This window comes from Podarcis filfolensis (genome assembly GCF_964270895.1).
Source record: "Podarcis filfolensis genome assembly, chromosome: 12".
NCBI classification, from domain to species: domain Eukaryota; kingdom Metazoa; phylum Chordata; class Lepidosauria; order Squamata; family Lacertidae; genus Podarcis; species Podarcis filfolensis.
The window spans coordinates 47,523,352-47,544,231 of record NC_139614.1 but is presented as its reverse complement, the minus strand read 5'-3'; the positions used below and the strand labels follow the sequence as shown (position 1 = coordinate 47,544,231).

Here is a 20,880-nt window from a genome sequence, read left to right as displayed (position 1 = left end):
AAGGCTGCCACCTTTTCTCCATGCCTTTAAGAGCAGTTTGAGCTCAGCAAATTTGGGAGATGTGGTTTCCAATCTAGGCACTGACCAGAGTCAGCAAGGTGACAGACTCATGTGCTGCCAGATCACATAGCATATGACAGAAAATTGTGGTCCCAGGGTAGTCAGATGCTGATCATTCAGGAAAGTACAGGATGAACATGGAATCCACCCGGGAGATGTAAAGCTTTCAGGGCTTGAGACTACTGCTACTACTACTATTATTATCACCATCACCGTCATTGTCATTGTCATTATTATTCTACTGATCTACTTAAAACTAAATACATATATAACATGTTACTTTAAAACATACAAATAATTACAATAAAATCAGCATGACACCACTCCTTTACTTAAAAGCAGTCAGTTCCCAAAAGCTTAGTCCATGCATAGGCAAACTCAGCCCTCCAGATGTTTTGGGACTACAACTCCCATCATCCCTAGCTAACAGAAACCATTGGTCAGGGATGATGGGAATTGTAGTCTCAAAACATCTGGAGGGCCAAGTTTGCCTATGCCTGGCTTAGTCATTCTCAGAGGGCCAGCCCTACTGTTGGACAGAGGAAGGAAGCTGCTGCAAGCTGCTGATTCACCCAGCAGCGTCACAAAAGACCCAGCATTGTCACAAAAGAGTTCTTTATTTTATTTATTTATTTTTACTGCCAGGGAGGGGAAGAGTCTTTCTGCCTCAGGTGCAAAAATCACTTGACCAGTTTGCTGAAGGGTCATTTGCTGCTCCACTTCAGGCAGCAAAATGTCTTGAGGGTAGCTCTACACTTCCTGCATTTGTCTTTATGGAAACGACCCGCTTGGTATATCCTGTTTGCTGAAGACACTTTCTCTTTCTGCGCACGCAGAAGGCAAAAGGCAAAGCTGGCATCAAAATGAATGGGTCAGCCAGGCAGGTAAGATTCAATATGAGTTGCTTGTCTTTAGGATCTAAACGAGCTTTGCTCACAAGGGCTCATCCTCTATTTCCCCACGGCTGTCTCTGAATCCTTCCAAGGATTAGCATTACGAGTGAAGCCAGGCAAACAGGGAAGGATGCAAATGGCTTAGCTGGGATTTCTCAAGCACAGCTCAGTGTCACTCAGAAGTGCCTTTAACCATCTCTGTTACAGGACTGAGATTTCCTGATCTTGCAGTGCAGGTGAGATTTATTTCTCTTTGAAACAATCTCTCACTTTACTCTGGATGTATCACTATAGATATGGATAAAACTATTGATGAAAGGAAACTTGCAACACAACAACTTGCAGGGACAGCATGACTGCAGGCTGGAGTCAGATAAGCATGGTGACCTTTCTCAGCTGAAGCAACTGGTGATACCACAATCATCCTAGTCTTGCTACGGTAATTGACTCCTCCTAACGTGACTACTCTTCTGAATTGTCATTGTGCTTATCTTGAATACAATTAGGCTTGATAAAGACTCACTGAAATAAATGGACATAAGTTGTTTTATTTATTTATTAAATTTCTATACTGTCCTTCACCCGAAGATCACAGTGTGGTTTACGATATAAACCCGCCCCCAATACATAATACAGTACAAACAAAACAATACAGTATTTAAAAGCCTATCCTAGAGATCCACCAGGAAACAGAATTAAATAAAACTTTGGTTTTTATGCTAATGGGATTGTAAGGGACAAGGAGCATATCAGCAGATGTGATGGGTGCGTAATTATGTATGCAAGTTCTTGGAAGCGGGTTGTAATGGAGATTGACATTATTGTTGGCAAACTGGTGACCTTTGATGCTAAGCTATGTCTCTTATACATTTTTGATGGTGCCAATGTTGACCTTAAAGGTAAAGGACCCTTGACCATTAGGTCCTGTCGTGACCGACTCTGGGGTTGCAGCGCTCATCTCGCTTTATTGGCCGAGGGAGCCGGCGTTTGTCCACAGACAACTTCCGGGTCATGTGGCCAGCATGTTGACCTTACTTCTCAACAATTATTTCTATATCTGTTGGTTGCTGCTCATCTAGTGATCTCTCAAGTGTGGAAGAAGTTCACATATTATTTGTTTATTTATTTATTCTTACAATCTGCAATTCAGACTAAGTTTAGCAAAGTTAACTTCCACTGAAATCAATGGGACTTCATTAAGTCTTGACTAACTTGCCCCATTGGTTTCAGTGAAACCTTAGCTTAGCTTGGATCCAACCCCATGTTCCAAAATCCCTGTACTGTTTGACATTCCTACCAAAGTTGAATAATATGAACATACCCCTTTCCCAAATTCTGACTATTGTTTGGGAGTATTAGATGAAGCCTTGCAGCGGGATAATGGACAGCCTACTGAGAGTTTGTGTTGTGCTTCCTTTACATTAGTGGTGATTGATAAAGTTGCATAAGAACTCCAGATATGCTGCCAATTGTTTTATTGCTGCTTTAAATTTGGCTAAAGGCGTGGGAGAAAGATGCTCTGCATGGCAAGCCATTAATCTAAGCCATCACTCACCATGCAGAAACTCTGATTCTTTTTACACCAGCCTGCTGCAAACTCTCCCAAAATTAGTCACAATCAATGACCATGGGTGGGTAATAGACATGTCATCAATCAATGATTCTCCCAGGGGTAGACTATTGATGAAACTTAGTACTGTGTACTGTGCACCAGGTAGAGTTCTCTGATTTACCAAGGAAGTAAAACAATCGTGATGAATGAAGCAGTGGGGAGGACATTAGTGGCATTTGTCTATATGAACCCTATGGGTTCTTGGAAGGCCAGAAAGAAACTGTGAGACTGATGCCGCCAGTAAGATAGCAAACACATAACAAAGACTTGAATATATTATTCCTAGGTGCATTTGATAGTAGAAAGTAAGTGTGTGTGATGCGTACATATGTATGGATGTGTGTGTGTGTGTCAGAGTGTGTGTTGATGTTGCCCTGATTGCTTTTTGCAACCATCATCTGGCCCTTGGAATCATGGCCATGAAGGAATATGGCCCTCAAGCTGAAAAGGTTCCCTATCTCTGTTTGTGATTGTGGTAATGTAGGGCCCTGACCACAATGCGTCTGAGGAAGGCAGCAAAAGCATTTTAACATTTGTGGGTGTCCCCGCCCTTAGCCACTAAGTTGTTTTTCCTAACCTATAAAAAGCAAGGGCAGGCCAATGCTTCTGGCAATGCATTTCAGTTCCTTTGTGTGTGAAAAAGCCTGTCTTGGCTTTGGGAGGTAATAAATAAACAAATTGATACTTTGTCCCCTAAGCCTCCTCAAATATTTCCTTGGGAAGAAAATTACTTCCATCTGTTCTGAGTAGGTTGTTCTAGTGAAAGATAGACCCATTTGCATGAAAATAAGTGTCCTTGTTGTTGTGGCTAACCCTACTGAGAATCTTGTCTAATGCCACAGTTGAAGCAAAGTTCACGAGCGGTTCTATGCAATGACAGGGTTATGATTATCTCCGTAGAATTACCTATTTATTTATGAGCTTGGGTTATTTCATCTTAAGTAAATATACTTGACAGTTGCTGTTGTTTGTTTGGATTATAAAAAATCCATTTCTGCTGGTAAGGTGGATTCTGAGTTAATCCTGGAAGCCCTCAAAAGTTAATATTCTCAGTGTATTCCTTTCTTCACCAATTGCGCTCCCGGTCTTCTTGACACAGAGCTCACCCAGACATTTATAATGAAAGTTGTGCTTGACTGTCACAATCCTGTGCAAGCACAGAAAAATCACAGAATGTGGCACTGGATGCAGAATGGAACTCTGGGGACATGGCAACATTTCTATACAAATAGTCACAATCACCCTTTATCCCACTGGTAGCAATAATGAATTCTTCGTGTCACACCTAGAGACCTCCACTCCACTTGTCGATGTTATTCTCGAAATATCACATTCTTCTCTGTGCATCATCACAGCATATGCCGGAGAGTCGGCTTTGTTTTTAGTTAAGTTCCCCCCACCTTTTTAATCCAATCCTCCACCGCAGATTTCTGTGTTTCAAAATAGAGAAGAAATGCAGGTGTTAGAATCAGCATAGTTTATTAAACGTAAATGTTATGTGTGATTCATCTGTATAAACAAAGCTTGCAAGGAAAAATGTGGAAGGCTCCTGTGGGTGTTTTCATTTGTGAGATGCTAAGCTCTGAAGTGGTTCATTGTTTTCTACCTAGAAAAAGAAAAATGTAATCTTTTACTTTAGGGCCAGGATAGGGACTCTCCAGATGTTTTTGAACTTCCAGCTGGCATGTTCAGTAGTCAAGAATGAAAGGGGATTGAGTATGACAGACCACTGATTCTCCACTCTCTCTCTCTCTCTCTGTGTGTTAATTAGTAAAGGCTGGGGTCAGTACTTTAGCCAGCTTGGTTGTACATCTTGGCTAATCATATTACAAAATTCAGGATGCAAACTCCATGGCACTTTATAGTTTTCTTCCAAATTTATTTTGCTTTTTCTAGAATTTGCTATTTTACTGCTTGAATGCTTCAGAAAACAGCTTACCACCTCAAGCACTTGTAATTACTCTCCCTATCTTATCCGATTCTCTTCTGTTACTTTCATATTCTTATCCATCACAAGCTCGGTTCTGGGGAGTAAGGAAACAACTCACACTTGCAGAGACACCAACTGTGAAGTTGTATATATAGCAGGGCTAGCCAATAGGGTTTCCTCCAGATGTTGTTGAACTACAACCCCACCACCACCATCTGTGGCCATTGGCCATGCTGGTGGGGGCTGCTAGGACTACCATGAGGCTACCCCAGAGAGGACTACCGTGAGCTGTAAATCCTACTGGGTTTATTAGGGCTAACTTCCTGATAAGTCTGCATACGACTGCGGCCTAAAGCAGATTATAGGATCATTAAGGACAGTCTCTCTGAAGATAAGAAGATCATTAATCTCCAGAAATGAAATGTTTGGCCATTTGACCATACATTGCGGTGGGTCGGGGACACTAATGCTTTTTTTTTTTAATGGACACCACAAATGTCTGGACAATATATTTTTCTATATTGTTGCATGCCACCCCTATCTCTGAGCATTGTGAGATTCCATGGGTTCCAGGCGCTTACCATGTTTCCTTCAGCATGAGAGACAATGGAGGCTGTGGTGTCTTTAGGATATGTGGTTTATTTACATATACAGTTGTACCTTGGAAGTCAAACAGCTTAGTTCTCGAATGTTTTGGCTCCCAAATGCCGCAAACCCGGAAGTGACTGTTCTGGTTTGCGAACTATTTTTGGAAGCCGAACGTCTGACGGGGCTTCCGTGGCTTCCGAATGGCTACAGGAGCTTCCTGCAGCCAATCAGAATCCGTGCTTTGGTTTCCGAACGTTTTGGAAGTTCCATTCGACTTCCAGAATGGATTCCGTTTGGCTTCCAAGGTACGGCTGTACAACTGTATACACAACCTGATCCTATGATGGAGAGGCTCACAGCATTAAAAACCTTGCTTCCCTGGATAGTTTTCTCCACTGTGACAAGGATCTGCAAAACCCAGTGCTACCTCTGCAAAGTCTTGTGAAAGATTGTGAAATGTGATGAGGACACTCAGTGGTCTGATTAGTTGGGATCCTTCATGTGACCAGGACTGCCCTCACACTCTCAGTCAGCTTTGTTGTCCCTTAGTAAAGAAGAAGAAGAGGAGAAGAGTTTGGATTTGATATCCCGCATTATCACTACCCGAAGGAGTCTCAAAGCGGCTAACATTCTCCGTTCCCTTCCTCCCCCACAACAAACACTCTGTGAGATGAGTGAGGCTGAGAGACTTCACAGAAGTGTGACTAACCCAAGGTCGCCCAGCAGCTGCATGTGGAGGAGCGGGGACGCGAACCCGGTTCACCAGATTACCAGTCCACCACTCTTAACCACTACACCACACTGGCTTTTTACATAGCCCAATCTGCTATGCAGTGCTGTGATATCATCACTTCCTCTGTGTTCCCTGATTGCCTGGGATCACATCAGGAAGCAACATAACTAGAGGTGGGGTTGCAATATTTTGAAGAGCAAAAAAGAGGACACATTTGCCGACTTCTACTTTTAACTATAGATCTCTATGACAACTCTCATTTTACATACCCATGAAAAAGAGGATGTGTCCTGGAAAAAGAGAACCCTATAAGGAGGACAAACAAATAGTGGAAAACAGGCAAAAACAAACAAACAAGCAGATCTCACCACCATTAGGGAAGGGATTTTAGGTGAACATTTTAACTCCTCAGCAGCATATTTTCAACTCAATAGGGGAGAATATTCTACGCAGCCCCTAATTTCAAATGCTTCTGTAATGAAATGGAAAACTACAAAGTACTCAGATATCCATTAAGCTCCCAACACAATTCTTCAGTTGCTAATTAAAATAATAAGAAGACACAGTCATGGAGCTGAAACGCATTAGCAGAGATCTTTAAAAATTAGCTAGAGCTTGAAACAGAAAATCCCTTCTGTGCCTGCTTATAAAAGACGGGCTGATAAATGTTTACAAGGAATCAACATGGGACGGAGACCTTTGTTGCCATTGTTCGTGCCACCAACATGTACAATGATGCTGGAATCCAGGTTTTTCCAGGTTTGTAAATTACGCTGGGCCCCAGCAGATGAGTATGAGCTTCAAAATGGGACTCCAAAGTCATATCTTATATGGCAAATATAATTAAGGATGCATAAACACAGTGCAATTGGTCCTGGAACGAAGTATTGAAAACAGGAATCACAGAACAAATATGCACAGGTGCTGATTGCCAAGAAAAGAGAATTGGGAGGAGGCAATGAAATCAAATCCTGTCTAGTGCTGAAGAGAGTTTCTGAAGCTTTATTAACGAAAGCACACCATTGAGCTCACCTAATATGCACTAAATCAAAGGAGATTATAATAAGCAGCACTGCTGTATAAAGGCACTGGTTCTAGGTCACCTAGAAAAACTCTCACTTCACAACACCTTGGAAAGAATATCGTTCAGTTTGGCACAAGCAAGAAGCAGGCACCGGAAACATTTGTGAATGATGAACAAAGCAATTGAAAGGGAGTTGTGTGTAAGTGTTTTTATTATTATTATATCTTAATTGCCCCAAGACTGCATGTTTAATAAAGTTGAAGGGCTCTCTCCTCAATCAGTATTGATGAAACACCTAGAAACCAACAGTTCCTGTAGGCTCAATAACAGACAGGGGAAACACATTTTGTTCAGTAAGCTCTACTTCAAAGAGAAGCCTGCATTGCAGGAGAAGAAGAGGGTGGAATCACTGCAAATAAAGATACATCAGTTCTGCAAGTTGCGTGTGGGAGAAGTGTGCAACTGGAGGTTCCCAACAGGGGACAGCTGGCGGTCATGCAACTGTGAAAAGCACACACATGGAGGAGGGTTCACAAACCACTGGACAAGGGAGATCAGCAGTGTGGAGACCCCAGAAACAGGAGGCAGGGACTGTGGGCAGGCAGGCATAGGGGTGGTGTTTTTTCCAGGGTGCCCCAAAGCCTTCTGTTACATGAGTCCAATGGTTGCCTTGTCCCCATGGTTCCATCCCACCTCAGAATGGGCGAAATCCCATGGGAGAGGCACCATTGGCCTTCCCCTTTGACGTCAGGGGCTGGCAGGATGCTGAGGAATGTGTAATGGGGAAAGGGGGGGGCTGGAGTCGGACTCAGAGAAGGGGGGGCAGTGGTTTGTAGGGGCCTGTACCAGCCAAGAAGCAAGAGTTGGAGGCAGGGGAAGGTCAGAGCTAGAGGGTGGAGCACAGGATGGGTTGGAAGAAGAGGAGGAAGAGGCAGGTAGGGCAAGTGAAGGGTGAGGTGCTTCCCTACCTTCTCCTTCATCACTGTATCCCAGATCTAGGAGGGAACTGAAAAGGGTGGAGCAGAGGAAGTTTCCACACAGATGTAGTCTCTAGCTGCCTGTGGCGATCACACACGGGGCCCCCGGACGTTTGACGGTCTATTGACCCTGTGCCGCCACTGTGATTGCTTTTTCCGCTGCCACCACCCCGTATCTCACGGGGACACACGGAGTCCAGTCAGTTGTTAACATAAACAAATAATCAAGTTTATTTTTAAATGCAGGAACAAGCTTATGGTTTCAGTTAATTTTTCTCTTGTCAGTTTCTTATTATTAGTTCACAACAACTTCAAACTGATTATTCCCAACTATCTATCTGACTCCACCTAACAATTCATCTCACTCTCTCACAATACAACTCTACCAACCCACTGCCTGTTCCTCCCTCTTACTTCTCCAACTTCCAAACCTCAACTCTCAACTCCCAAACCTCAACTGACTTTCAAAACCTCACACTCTAACTTTTACTCCCCCCTTGCATTCTCACTGGCCAATCACATCACACCTATTTTAACCCTTTCTTTATGACCCATCCTAGGAGGCAAACGCCACACTGCCCATCGAGTAAACTGGTGAGGGGTGGGAATGGTCCCCTGTGGCTGCAACTGCTTCATAGAGCGTGGACCTGGGAATAGCTGCCTAGCTGTCAGATTGATGTGTGTAGATACCCAGAGCTGTAGAAGCGGCTGTGTTGTTTCTGACAGTAAATACTTAACTATCTGCTGTGCGTATTCCTTTGACTGGGAAGCACCCTTGACAGTTGGGCTCAGATCATACATCTCTCGGATTGCAAAGGAGCCACTCTTCCATCCAGGTATGCTAGGAGAGGGATGGCGGGGGGGGGAGTCGCTGTGGAGAATTTCCCATGAATAAATCAGGCTTCACATTAGAGGAGCCGTATGAAGTGGAGATGTATCAGAATCAGCAACCACACCACTCATTCCATGCCATGATTTATTTTTTTTGCTCTTTTAAGAACACTTTTTGTTTATTTATTTCACAAAAGTTTATACACCACCCAAAGCAGTTTACAAAAAAATATATACCTCAATAAACTACCAGTAAAAAAAAGTTTTAAAAACTATTCAAAACAATAAAAAATAATTAAAATAAAAAATAAGCTAAAAACTGGGGCAGTTCAGCCTGTAGAGCACGAGACTCTTTATCTCAGGGCCATGGGTTCAAGCCCCACATTGGACAAAAGATTACAGGGGGTTGGACTAGATGACCCCCATGGCACCTTCCAACTCTACAGTTGTATGATTCTACATTGCATGTATGAAAACATACGGCAACATTCTGCGTGTTTGGAAAATGCTTTTAGCTGACCACAAAAGAGTACAGTGAAGGAGCCTGCCTGACGTCAGTAGGCAGTGGGTTCCAGCTGGTGCAGCCAGGCTAAAATATAAGTTTCTTATGAATCCAGAACGAGTGTTCTGTGTCACCTGCAACCATGCCAGCCTGCAAGGCAATCTTGCAGGTCAACTGGTCCCAAGCTGTTAAGGGCTTTATATACTGATTGTAAAGGAATGCGGGTGGTGCTGTGGGTTAAACCATAGAGCCTAGGACTTGCGGATCAGAAGGTCGGCGGTTCGAATCCCCGCTACGGGGTGAGCGCCCGTTGCTCGGTCCCTGCTCCTGCCAACCTAGCAGTTCGAAAGCACATCAAAGTGCAAGTAGATAAATAGTTACCGCTCCGGCGGGAAGGTAAACGGCATTTCTGTGTGCTGCTTTGGTTCGCCAGAAGCGGCTTAGTCATGCTGGCCACATGACCCAGAAGCTGTCTGCGGACAAACGCCGGCTCCCTCAGCCAATAAATCGAGATGAGTGCCGTAACCCCAGAGTCGGCCACAACTGGACCTAATGGTCAGGGGTCCCTTTACCTTTATACTGATTGTAACACCTTGAGCTTGGCACAGTAGCATAGTAAACTGCCCCATGTCTAGTCAAATCATTGTTCCATCTAGCTGAGTACTGTCTGCATGAACTGGCAGTAGCTCTCTGGGGTTTAATAGAGGCGTCTTTTGCATCCCTAACTGGAGATGCCAGGAACTGAGCTTGCACTGTGTTGCTGAGCCAAAACCCTTTCCCCTGTTGCACACTCCCTCACTGAGGGACCTGCCTCCTCCTCTCAACCCCAGCGATATGTTCAGAAAGCAGACAAGTCTATTTGCGGGCTCATTCCCAAAGTATTCCCCATTCTTACTTTCTGGGTTCTAATTGCATTTCAGATTGTGTGTATACATCACTAATATTCTGTATCTTCATTTTCTGGCCTGTGTAGTAATTGAGCGTTCAGTCATTGTTCTGCCCTCTTTTCTGTCAACACTTATTAAAATGAACCAATTAGCTATTGTCTTAAATGGAGTTTAGAGGTACGGCTCATTAGTTTTAGGCTCATTACAATTAACTGGGATGATAAATGTAAAATCCCTTTATTGCGGGCCCCTGTGCAGGAAAGTTGCAAGGCTTGATTATCTTGCGTAAATGTTAATTCAGCACAGAGTGCGCTGGAAGTAGCGTTTTCTGCTGGGCCTGCTTGCTTTATGGGGGAAAAAATGGTTCTGTAACACAAATGCTATTAAAAGTACTAAATCTCAGGTCCTTCTTGCCAGGGCTAATGCGCACATGGCAACCAAACTTCCATGCGCTGTACTTGGGGACTGGGGAGAAATTCAGTCTAGTTTTAATTTTATTGTGAACCTCCTCACTTCCTGAAATGAGGCATGGGCCAAAAACACAGCTATCCTTCGAAACATGAACTTTCTTGGCTTTTGCAATGCAGCTCTCTGGCCAAAAAAAATATGTGAGTGCAAATATGTATATAAGGGGAAAGGGAGCATTTTAAAAGATTATATTTGTGCGGTGGGGGGCACAGAAAAAAGCACTGCATTAAGGGTACGGTTGTCATATTTCAAAAAGTGAAAATCCGGAAACAAATTCTGGTATGCCTGGAAGATCCTAGACGTATGGCAGCCCAACATTAGGGGAAACTGCTTGCAAAAATCTCTATGCTAGGAGATATGACACTAAAATCCTGATGAAAATTTGTGAGGACTTTTAAAAAATAAAACAAAATCACAAACTAGTGAGGAAATGTGGCCGATGGAATTAAGACTGGAGAAATGAGAAACTGAGACAAACACGACTGGCACATTTGTCCATTCCTAACTGCTAAAACTTATATTTGAGAGTTCTGGCGGCATTCAGTCTTTTTCATCTCCCACTTTATTCTTTGCTCTAAGTACTCTGCATTCTATTTTCTGTTATTTTATTTTTTAAAAAACTGAATTATTTTGTGGTGGTGGTTGTTTTTTTGCAGTGTTCTTGCATAATATTGCAGGTTATTCATTTATAGGATTTAACTGGTTCCTGGGTATACCAATGCAAAATGTCTACCTTGATCTCCTGAGTTATTTGGAGCAGGTTAGCAAGGCTTTCTTGTCTCGATATTTTAAGTACTTATTACCCATTTTTTGAGCCTTCGTTGAAAGCCTTTTTGGCTGAAGGGTCACGATATAAATCCTGAAAGGAGAGAGAGAGAGAGAGAGAGAGAGAGAGAGAGAGAGAGAGAGAGAGAGAGAAGCATAAGAGTGCTAGATCAGTCCTACGGCCCCTCTAGACCTGTTCTCACAGTGGCCAACCAGATGCCTATAGAAAATCCGAAAGTAAATTAGTAATACCAGGCTGCTCCCCCCCCCTTCTAAACCAGACTGCTGTTCAAATGTGGTTTCAGATCTTGGTTAGCAAAGTGACATTAAGCCACAGTTCCCCATTTCAGATATAAGGTGGAAATGTGGCTTTAAAAGTCCAGGACAGGAGTGCCAAAGCTGGCAAACAAGGGGAGGTTGGGGTAGAAAGTACAGTGGTACCTCAGGTTAAGTACTTGATTCATTCCGGAGGTCCATTCTTAACCCGAAACTGTCCTTAACCTGAAGCACCATTTTAGCGAATGGGGCCTCCTGCTGCCGCTGCGCCGCCGGAGCAAGATTTCTGTTCTCATCCTGAAGCAAAGTTCTTAACCTGAAGCACTATTTCTGGGTTAGCGGAGTCTGTAACCTGAAGCGTATGTAACCCGAGGTACCACTGTATAGGTCCAGAGCTCAGATATGTCTGAAACAGAAGGAAGCAGGTAAACTGACGGTATGTAACGGGTGCATATATTGATTTGCATAATTTATAGGGCTGCAACCTGATTAACTGAATATTCATGTGAGTTTTAGCTGGTGAATGTAGCACACCATTCCCATCCATTTGCATACGGATAAAAACAGTATTCCTGGAATGAAAAAGCCTAGGAACCTAGGAAGTTGCCTTATGCTGAGTCAGATGACTGGTCCATCTACCTTAGTATTGTCTGCACTGACCAGTAGATGCTCTTCGGAACGTTCAGGCAGGGATCTTTCCCAGCCTTACCTAGAGATGCCTTGGGCTCCCTCAAAATTTTCAAGGAGGGGCCCCACAGCAACGTGTACACACTGTGTGTTCACACCACCCAACATGCTCACTTCGCTCACACATGCTGCACAAGCCACAGTGTGCACACAACACGCAAGCACACCTTGTGGCATGCGCACATGATGTGAGCAAGTCACATGGCACAAGACCCCTCAATCATGGGGGCATGCTGGTTTGCCTGTACACACACACACTCCAATTTAATAGTCTTTATACTTATACTTAAGGGACGCAGGTGGCGCTGTGGGTTAAAGCCTCAGCGCCTAGGACTTGCCGATCGCATGGTCGGCGGTTCGAATCCCCGCGGCGGGGTGAGCTCCCGTCGTTCGGTCCCAGCTCCTGCCCACCTAGCAGTTCGAAAGCACCCTTAACTGCAAGTAGATAAATAGGTACCGCTTTATAGCGGGAAGGTAAACGGCATTTCCGTGTGCTGCTCTGGTGCCGGTTCGCCAGAGCAGCTTCGTCACGCTGGCCACGTGACCCGGAAGTGTATGCGGACAGCGCTGGCTCCCGGCCTCTAGAGTGAGATGAGCGCACAACCCGAGTCTGTCAAGACTGGCCCGTACGGGCAGGGGTACCTTTACCTTTATACTTATACTTAAAGTACTCTATCCCAATGCAACAAAATAGGCCTCTTAACTTGATTTTCTGAAAGAACTAAGCAGTGCTGAAGATGTGAATGAGATTTGCATATTTTCACGTTAACGGTTCTGGCTGCAATCTTGCCTACATTAAGGCTTCCTAAATCCCAGCAAAGTCTCTGAGATTTAAGCAGTCAAACTGTGCTCTGGGTTACAACCAATTCCTCATTTCTATAGCACTGGTACAGTGCAATTCCGCTGCAGCTCCATAGCAATCTGTGTGGTGCATTAAACCAGGAATGACAGTCACAAGGCCACTCACAAAGTTTAATTGCTGAGCATGGATTAGAGCCTAAGGCTGCAATCCTAAACAGACCCATTTGCATCCCTTATACCAGCTCAGACTCTTGGTCCTTTTGCCCAGTATTGTCTATCTTGGCTGGCGTCAGTAGCTACCCAGAGGCTCCATTAGACAAAAGTCTTTCCCAGCACCTGCTCCCTGCCTCTTTTAAGTAGAGATGCCAGGGCTTAAATTTCTGCAGGCGAAGGATGTGCTCTACTACTGAGTGTTGGCTGCTTCCTCTAACGTGGGGTCCTTCTTTTCCCCTAGTGCCTGGGTTTGTCTGGAAATTAAATTCAGGACTTCTCACATCCTCACCTGGAGTACTGTGTCCAGTTCTGGGCACCACAGTTCAAGAAGGACACTGACAAACTGGAACGTGTCCAGAGGAGGGCAACCAAAATGGTCAAAGGCCTGGAAACGATGCCTTATGAGGAACCGCTAAGGGAGCTGGGCATGTTTAGCGTGGAGAAGAGGAGGTTAAGGGGTGATATGATAGCCATGTTCAAATATATAAAAGGATGTCACATAGAGGAGGGAGAAAGGCTGTTTTCTGCTGCTCCAGAGAAGCGGACACGGAGCAATGGATCCAAACTACAAGAAAGAAGATTCCACTTAAACATTAGGAAGAACTTCCTGACAGTAAGAGCTGTTCGACAGTGGAATTTGCTGCCAAGGAGTGTGGTGGAGTCTCCTTCTTTGGAGGTCTTTAAGCAGAGGCTTGACAACCATATGTCAGGAGTGCTCTGATGGTGTTTCCTGCTTGGCAGGGGGTTGGACTCGATGGCCCTTGTGGTTTCTTCCAACTCTATGATTCTATGATTCTATGATTCTATCCATAGTGAGTAGCATGCCCCTAGATGAACAAATGGGATTTACTTCTGAGTAGTAGGGTGGCCATGTGTCCTACTTTGCAGAGGACAGCCCTCTGTTTGAAGCCCTCCTCTCACGAGCAGGAGCCTGGCAATTGGCCATCAGTATAGTGAGAGAGAGATGACAGCTATTATTTCCAGTGCTATTTTTCTAGGAAAGAGGATGCTGGAACTCACTATGAACACCTCCCTTGTTCTCTTATAATGGCACCCACCTGAGAGGTTCCAGAACTGAGTTCTGGTGACTTCCAGCTGACAAAAAGCCCTGGTTATTTCTAAGTTTGCATCTATAAAGTACCATGTGCAAATTTCTTGCAAATTGGTGCCATCTTTTGTCTGCTTTTCTGTTGGTGGTAATAATCCTCTTTTTGTTTTTTGTTTTGAGGCATTACAAAACCAGCCACCTTACTGAGTAGACAAGTATTTGATACAGTGGTACCTCGGGTTAAGTACTTAATTCGTTCCGGAGGTCTGTTCTTAACCTGAAACTGTTCTTAACCTGAAGCACCACTTTAGCTAATGGGGCCTCCTGCTGCCGCCGCGTCGTCGTCGTGCGATTTCTGTTCTCATCCTGAAGCAAAGTTCTTAACCTGAAGCACTATTTCTGGGTTAGCGGAGTCTGTAACCTGAAGCATATGTAACCTGAGGTACCACTGTAGTTGCAATTCTTCAACCAACAAAAACCAACATCCTTTATGTTCCATATGATTTGCAGACGATTCTGACCATGCTTTTTCGGATGTAATATTTGAGCTGTAGTGAATAGATGCCACTTCAGAGCAGATATTAGACATTTGAGCTGGTCAGATATTCCCCCCTCCTCAAAGACAACTCTGCACAAAGATTTACCTTTCAAAAATTGTGTTGAGCACAATTGCTTTTCTTGGCTGCTGCAGTGCTGGCACTTTTTCTACCCCAGCTGCTGCCTCTGCTCTCTCTGCATTAATCAAATGAGTGTTCCCACCCAAACAGGACTCACATAGTGAATGGGGTATTAATTGCAATGCTATGGAGAGTTCACTTGCACCACTCAACGTGTCACTGAGAGCAAGTGATGGCAATTGAAAGCAGGTGTAAGTGAGGGCAAAGTGATTGAAGCAGTGCAGAAAGTTCAAAAAACAGTAGAGAATAGCCACAATTCCTGCTAGTGATGAATACTGGCTCTGCCAGAATTTGACCTCCCGTACCTAGTGAAAAGGCAGATTTAGACATATTTAGAGCATCAAAGCATCGTTGCGCTGTTTCAATTATGCATTAGCCTCGACTTTCTACAGGGTCCATTCAAGCACTCAGTACTGAAGTGGACAGCCTGATAGCTTTGAATTGCTATGCGCTTTTGTGAACTCCTAAGAGCTTGTCCCATAGGTATGTGTGCACAACAGTCTTCTAACAACATGTCTGTTTAATGCAGGCCTGTGCCTGGGTTTGTTGCATCATTATCAGATAATGCCGTTTCTTGAGATGTGTATTGTCCATTTCAGTATTCTGTAGGCAAGACTAATGGAATGTAGCCCTGGTGGTGGGGGGGGATGTCCCCCCACACTGGAAAGGAACTGGAACATGGTGGACATTTTAGAAAAACACATAACTGAAAGGCCCTTTTTATAGCCATAAGTACCAGAGGTACTGAAAAATGATCTTGGTTGCTGGGATCCAACTGCTGCATCCTCACTGGAAACAAGATCCTTGAGTCATTTAAGCTCAGTAGCAGAAGCTGAGCCTTTGGTCATTCCCAAAAGCAAAAGCATCATGTATTGCTTCATCATCTCCAAGGCTGCCATTGGCTCTCACTTCCTTTAATAATAATTTGTTATTGGATTTTGTTTTTTCCTTATACTTCTGATTTCCCAAGCTCTTCTGGCTCAAGCCAGTCCCAATGCTGATCATTTATGCTGAGCAAGTGTGGACATCTCAGCCCCGATTCATCTCATCCTGTCTACCATAAAAAAATTAATGAGTGCCCCATTCCTCCCCTTATATAAAATGCAGACTAAATTGTTGGTACCTCTTTCATCCATGATCAGCCTCTGATGCAATGCAGAACCCTTTCCTCTTTGCTGGGAATCCTCTTTGTACCAAGTGAATGAAAGTCCCCAGAGCCAGTTTCACCTGTAAGCTTCCACCTGACATGTCCTGTGTTGATTACAGAATGCATTTCTGAATGCCCTGTGAGTTCCTCCCTTCCCTGCCTCTCGCACAAGGTGACTAAGGAATGTATTTCAACAGATATAAACAAGAGCCTTCTTTTTTATTTTTCATTTCCAAAATATAAAGACAAAAACACAACACAGACAAATTTACAACGTGTAACCGCTAACAGAAGGTAATGTTCTGGAAAAGAGGAGCCCCTGGCTCTGTGTGGGTGGCAAGAGATTTCAGGGAAAAGACTTATTGCACCCCTTCCAGAAAGGGAGCTGTGTTACGTCTGTTGCAGCAGAAGCAAGAACACATTTATTATGGCCCAAGCTTTTATGGACTGAAGTCCATTTCATCAGATGCACGAAGTATTATCAGATGCATGAAGCGGTTATCCTTGGTTATCCCTCTGGAGCAGTTTTAGGGGAGAGGGGCTCCAGTGGGGAGGAATCACTGAAAACCACTTCCCTGCCTACTCCACTGATGGAAGTCTTACTGTCAGCCAAGTGACACTCCGGCACACAATGCTTTATCCCAATTCAAGCCTCATTCATATTATCCCTTCATAATATTTGCATGCCGCTTTCCAACAAAGCCAAATCATGCTCAAAGGAAACAGGAAAGCATTTCAAACAAACATTGCAAAAACAACTTCATAATAACATAGCAAAACAATAGCAAATTTAATAATGTGCAAAAAAACCCCACCCCACATTGCAATACTATTGATGTAAATAATGTGCTACATTCAACTGCAAAAATAACAAGGGAGCTTCGCAGTTGCACCTTAGTCCAAGAAACACCCCTCTTAAGATGCTACTCACAGTCCCTCTCCTGCAGCAGCTACAGGTGCGAACACTGAACCACTTGATGAATGGCAATTCAGTAGTTTATGGACACAAGGTGCACAAAACCTTATGCTCCAATATATTTCAGGGCTGGGGGATTTCAGGCTCTGAAGCCAAATACTGCCATCCAGGCTTCTCTGCCTGCCCCTTGGGACTCTCCCCAGGCCAGGCCACACCCCTCATGGGCCTGGCTCCACCTGCTTGTCCTTGAAATGTGATCATGCCTCTTACTTGAGGTGGTGTAGTGGTTAAGAGCGGTAGTCTCGTAATCTGGGGAACCAGGTTCGCGTCTCCGCTCCTCCACATGCAGCTGCTGGGTGACCTTGGACTAGTCACACTTCTCTGAAGTCTCACAGCCCCACTCACCTCACAGAGTGTTTGTTGTGGGGGAGGAAGGGAAAGGAGAATGTTAGCCACTTTAAGACTCCTTCAGGTAGTGATAAAGCAGGATATCAAATCCAAACTCCTCCTCTTCTACTTGCCAGATGGAGAGAAGTGTGTACAGAAACCTCTGGATTAAACATGGGCTGAATGTAGTTTACATACAAAGGAAAGAATTTCACCTGTTGCTCCAGCCACTTCTTGCCTCTGGCCATACCCACTACAGGTATGTGGCCCCTGGAAGCTTGCCTATGTTGGAATATGGCCCTTGAGCTGCGAAAGATTCCCCCCTCCTTGATATATTTGTTAGTCATAAGATGTCACAAGACTCTTGCCAGATTTGCTTCACTAGGGCAATCCCCCTGGAGATAATTCCTATAGATATTTATTTCATTCCTGAGAGTTTCTTTTCCTCACACGTCTGCCTTATTCTTTTCTAGATGCAGATGCCAGGAACTACTTTGTTATTATAATAGCCCACATGTGCTGTATTTACAATATATCCCCATACAAATGGGATCCACTGATTTGCAGGATTAGATGGTGACCCTGCTTCATATCCCCTTCTAAACCAAGCGAGTGAAAATCATTACCGACTATCCGTGAGATGTCCAAAGGGAATTGAGTCTTAGCAGCCTCATCCGAGTCCCTAATGTACTCTAATCCCTAAACAGGAAGGTTGAGTTGCATTGATATGACGCAACGCTCTGGATAAGTAGGGAGATTGCAGAGGCAGAGGACTTGCAGAGCAAATCCTACATCTCTTGTGGAATATATTTAATCAAATGAAGGAGAAAAGCAGCGGCAATAATTCACTTTTCCTGCAATGTTTCTGCAAACTGCCGTGATTGAAACAGAAGGGAATGCTGGCTTCTCCCCCTCCCTCTTTTCTGATCTGACTCTCACAGGGCCATTTCACACTTTGCACAGTGCAAACCCAGGTCTGCCACAGTCAGCCAATCCTAGTTTCATAACAACTGTGTTTATATATGTGGCTGCATACATATCATACATTTAATGCATATTTAAAGCACAAACCGCCCCCCCCATCCTGGAAACTGTAGTTTGTAATTGTACTCTGTGGGAGGTAAACTATACTTCCCAGGATTATTTGCATGGTTATGAGCTTTGAATGTGCTGTACAGTGTGTACACAGTCTATGTTTGTCTATAGACCCTTGCAGATTATCTGTTTATTAAGCATTCATTCTGATTTGCTTACAAAAGCTTATGGAGAGGTAAGATTATGTCTGATCTTTTCTTCTTCTTGATCATTCATTCTGATTTGTTTGCATGGTGTTTATTTGACTATGAGGCTGCATTTATCCCGATTTGCCTGTGGAGAGTGTTCACACATCTTCCTGTTAGTCATTTGCTCACCCTATAACTTTTCAATGCATTTCCCCATCACTTTCCAAACTGCAAAAAGTCCAGCTTTTTAAAATGTAGATTTGTTGTGCTAGGACAACAGAGCACCTTAATCCACTTCAAACGCACCAACTGAAAGCTCTGGTGTGCACTATTGCAAATATTAATATTGCACATCTTGAAGCAACTGGATGCATAAAAACTGACCGCTTTTTGACCGAAGCATTGTCCAGACCCATTAGATATTATTCAAAACTTTACTTGCAGAACTTTCTTCAAAATAGAACACAAACATCAAAGATGCATCCAAATAATTCCATACAATTTCTTGTGCTGTCCAGCAAAGGCTCAGCATTTTAAAAATAAAATTAAATTCCAAATTGACCTATAAACAAAGGTGTCTCTCCTTACAGCCTCCATTTTGCCTGAAGTTGCATGCTCTTGGAGTGAGTTCAGTTATCACATCTTACTCTCACAGAGGCTGAGAATAAAGACTAAAGGCAACTAGAGATTTGCAACCAAATACCCTTATATTTGAGAGTCTTGAGAGTCCCATGGACTGCAAGAAGATCAAACCTATCCATTCTTAAGGAAATCAGCCCTGAGTGCTCACTGGAAGGACAGATCGTGAAGCTGAGGCTCCAATACTTTGGCCACCTCATGAGAAGAGAAGACTCCCTGGAAAAGACCCTGATGTTGGGAAAGATGGAGGGCACAAGGAGAAGGGGACGACAGAGGACGAGATGGTTGGATAGTGTCTTCGAAGCTACAAACATGAGTCTGACTAAACTGTGGGAGGCAGTGGAAGACAGAAGTGCCTGGCGTGCTCTGGTCCATGGGGTCACGAAGAGTCGGACACGACTAAACGACTAAACAACAACAACAACCCTTGTTCCCTGATCTAAGGTTAAACACTCACATGTTATCTACCAGAGAACAACAACAGTTAGTTATCAACCCATTAAGGAACTCAGAGACCACTTCTTGCTTTTCTTTAGTTTCAAGGGTATTTTCCAATGTCAAACCTTTCAGCAATACACATAGCTATTCCCCTTTCAGTGTCAGTTAAATAATTACCGTATTTTTTGCTCTATAAGACTCACTTTTTCCCTCCTAAAAAGTAAGGGGAAATGTGTGTGCGTCTTATGGAGCGAATGCAGGCTGCACAGCTATCCCAGAAGCCAGAACAGCAAGAGGGATTGCTGCTTTCACTGCACAGCGATCCCTCTAGCTGTTCTGGCTTCTGAGATTCAGAATTTTTTTTTCTTGTTTTCCTCCTCCAAAAATTAGGTGCGTCTTGTGGTCTGGTGCGTCTTATAGAGCGAAAAATACGGTACACTCTACGTGTGCTCGGATCCCTCCTGCAAAATATTGACAGTCGGATGGCACTATGTGTTTGTCAGGATCTTTCCCCACCAATAGCTCTTTTCCAGGACTTTTGATAAACTATGATAATGTTGTTTTGCTGTCTGTGTTCTACAAAAGCTTCCTTCTGCTGTTCTTGGAGTGGAGGGGAGACTTTTGTGCATTTTTCTAAATTCCATATATGTTTATGTGAAAGTGTCCATGTTATAATCTAATATTTACTTATTCTTATTCTTTTGAAATATGCTGCAAGTCATTTGTGTAACAAGCAACTAACTAGTTTTATAAACATATAAATAAATTTCAATTTTTGCCTTTTAAGATGGGCATTACATGCCACATTTTTCATTATTTTATATTGCACCTTAAAATATTGCTGTAAGCTGCCCTGAGCAATGTGCATGCCGTGGGAGGGGAGGACATAAATAGTCTGAAACAGGCATTAAATAGTCTGTGAAGAGGCTCAAAAGCTTAAATTGAAAGAGAGAAAACTGCAAACTGATCTAAATTTTCCCAAGTAAGGCTAGCAAAATCTCTCAGCAGGGAAGGGGGAGTTGTTCACATATCGCAATCTGGGACCCACTGAAAACATGGAGGTTCTTTCCATAGTCACGGCTAGGCTCTTAGCATCCCCTTCCTCCTTCCTACCACCACTGGGTTTATATTTGAGAGTCCGCTGCTGGTGAAGAAATT

The 20,880-nt window shown here is 43.7% G+C and overlaps 1 long non-coding RNA gene across 1 annotated transcript in view; it reads left to right on the top strand.

Annotated features, from left to right (window-relative positions):
- The first annotated feature begins 721 nt into the window (after positions 1 to 721).
- LOC310746331 overlaps positions 722 to 20,880 on the top strand; it is a 32,836-nt gene continuing 12,677 nt past the window's right edge. Inside the window, exons 1-2 of the long non-coding RNA XR_014540642.1 lie at positions 722 to 944; positions 17,560 to 17,681. This is a non-coding gene — a long non-coding RNA (uncharacterized lncRNA). The remainder of the gene's footprint in view (positions 945 to 17,559; positions 17,682 to 20,880) is intronic.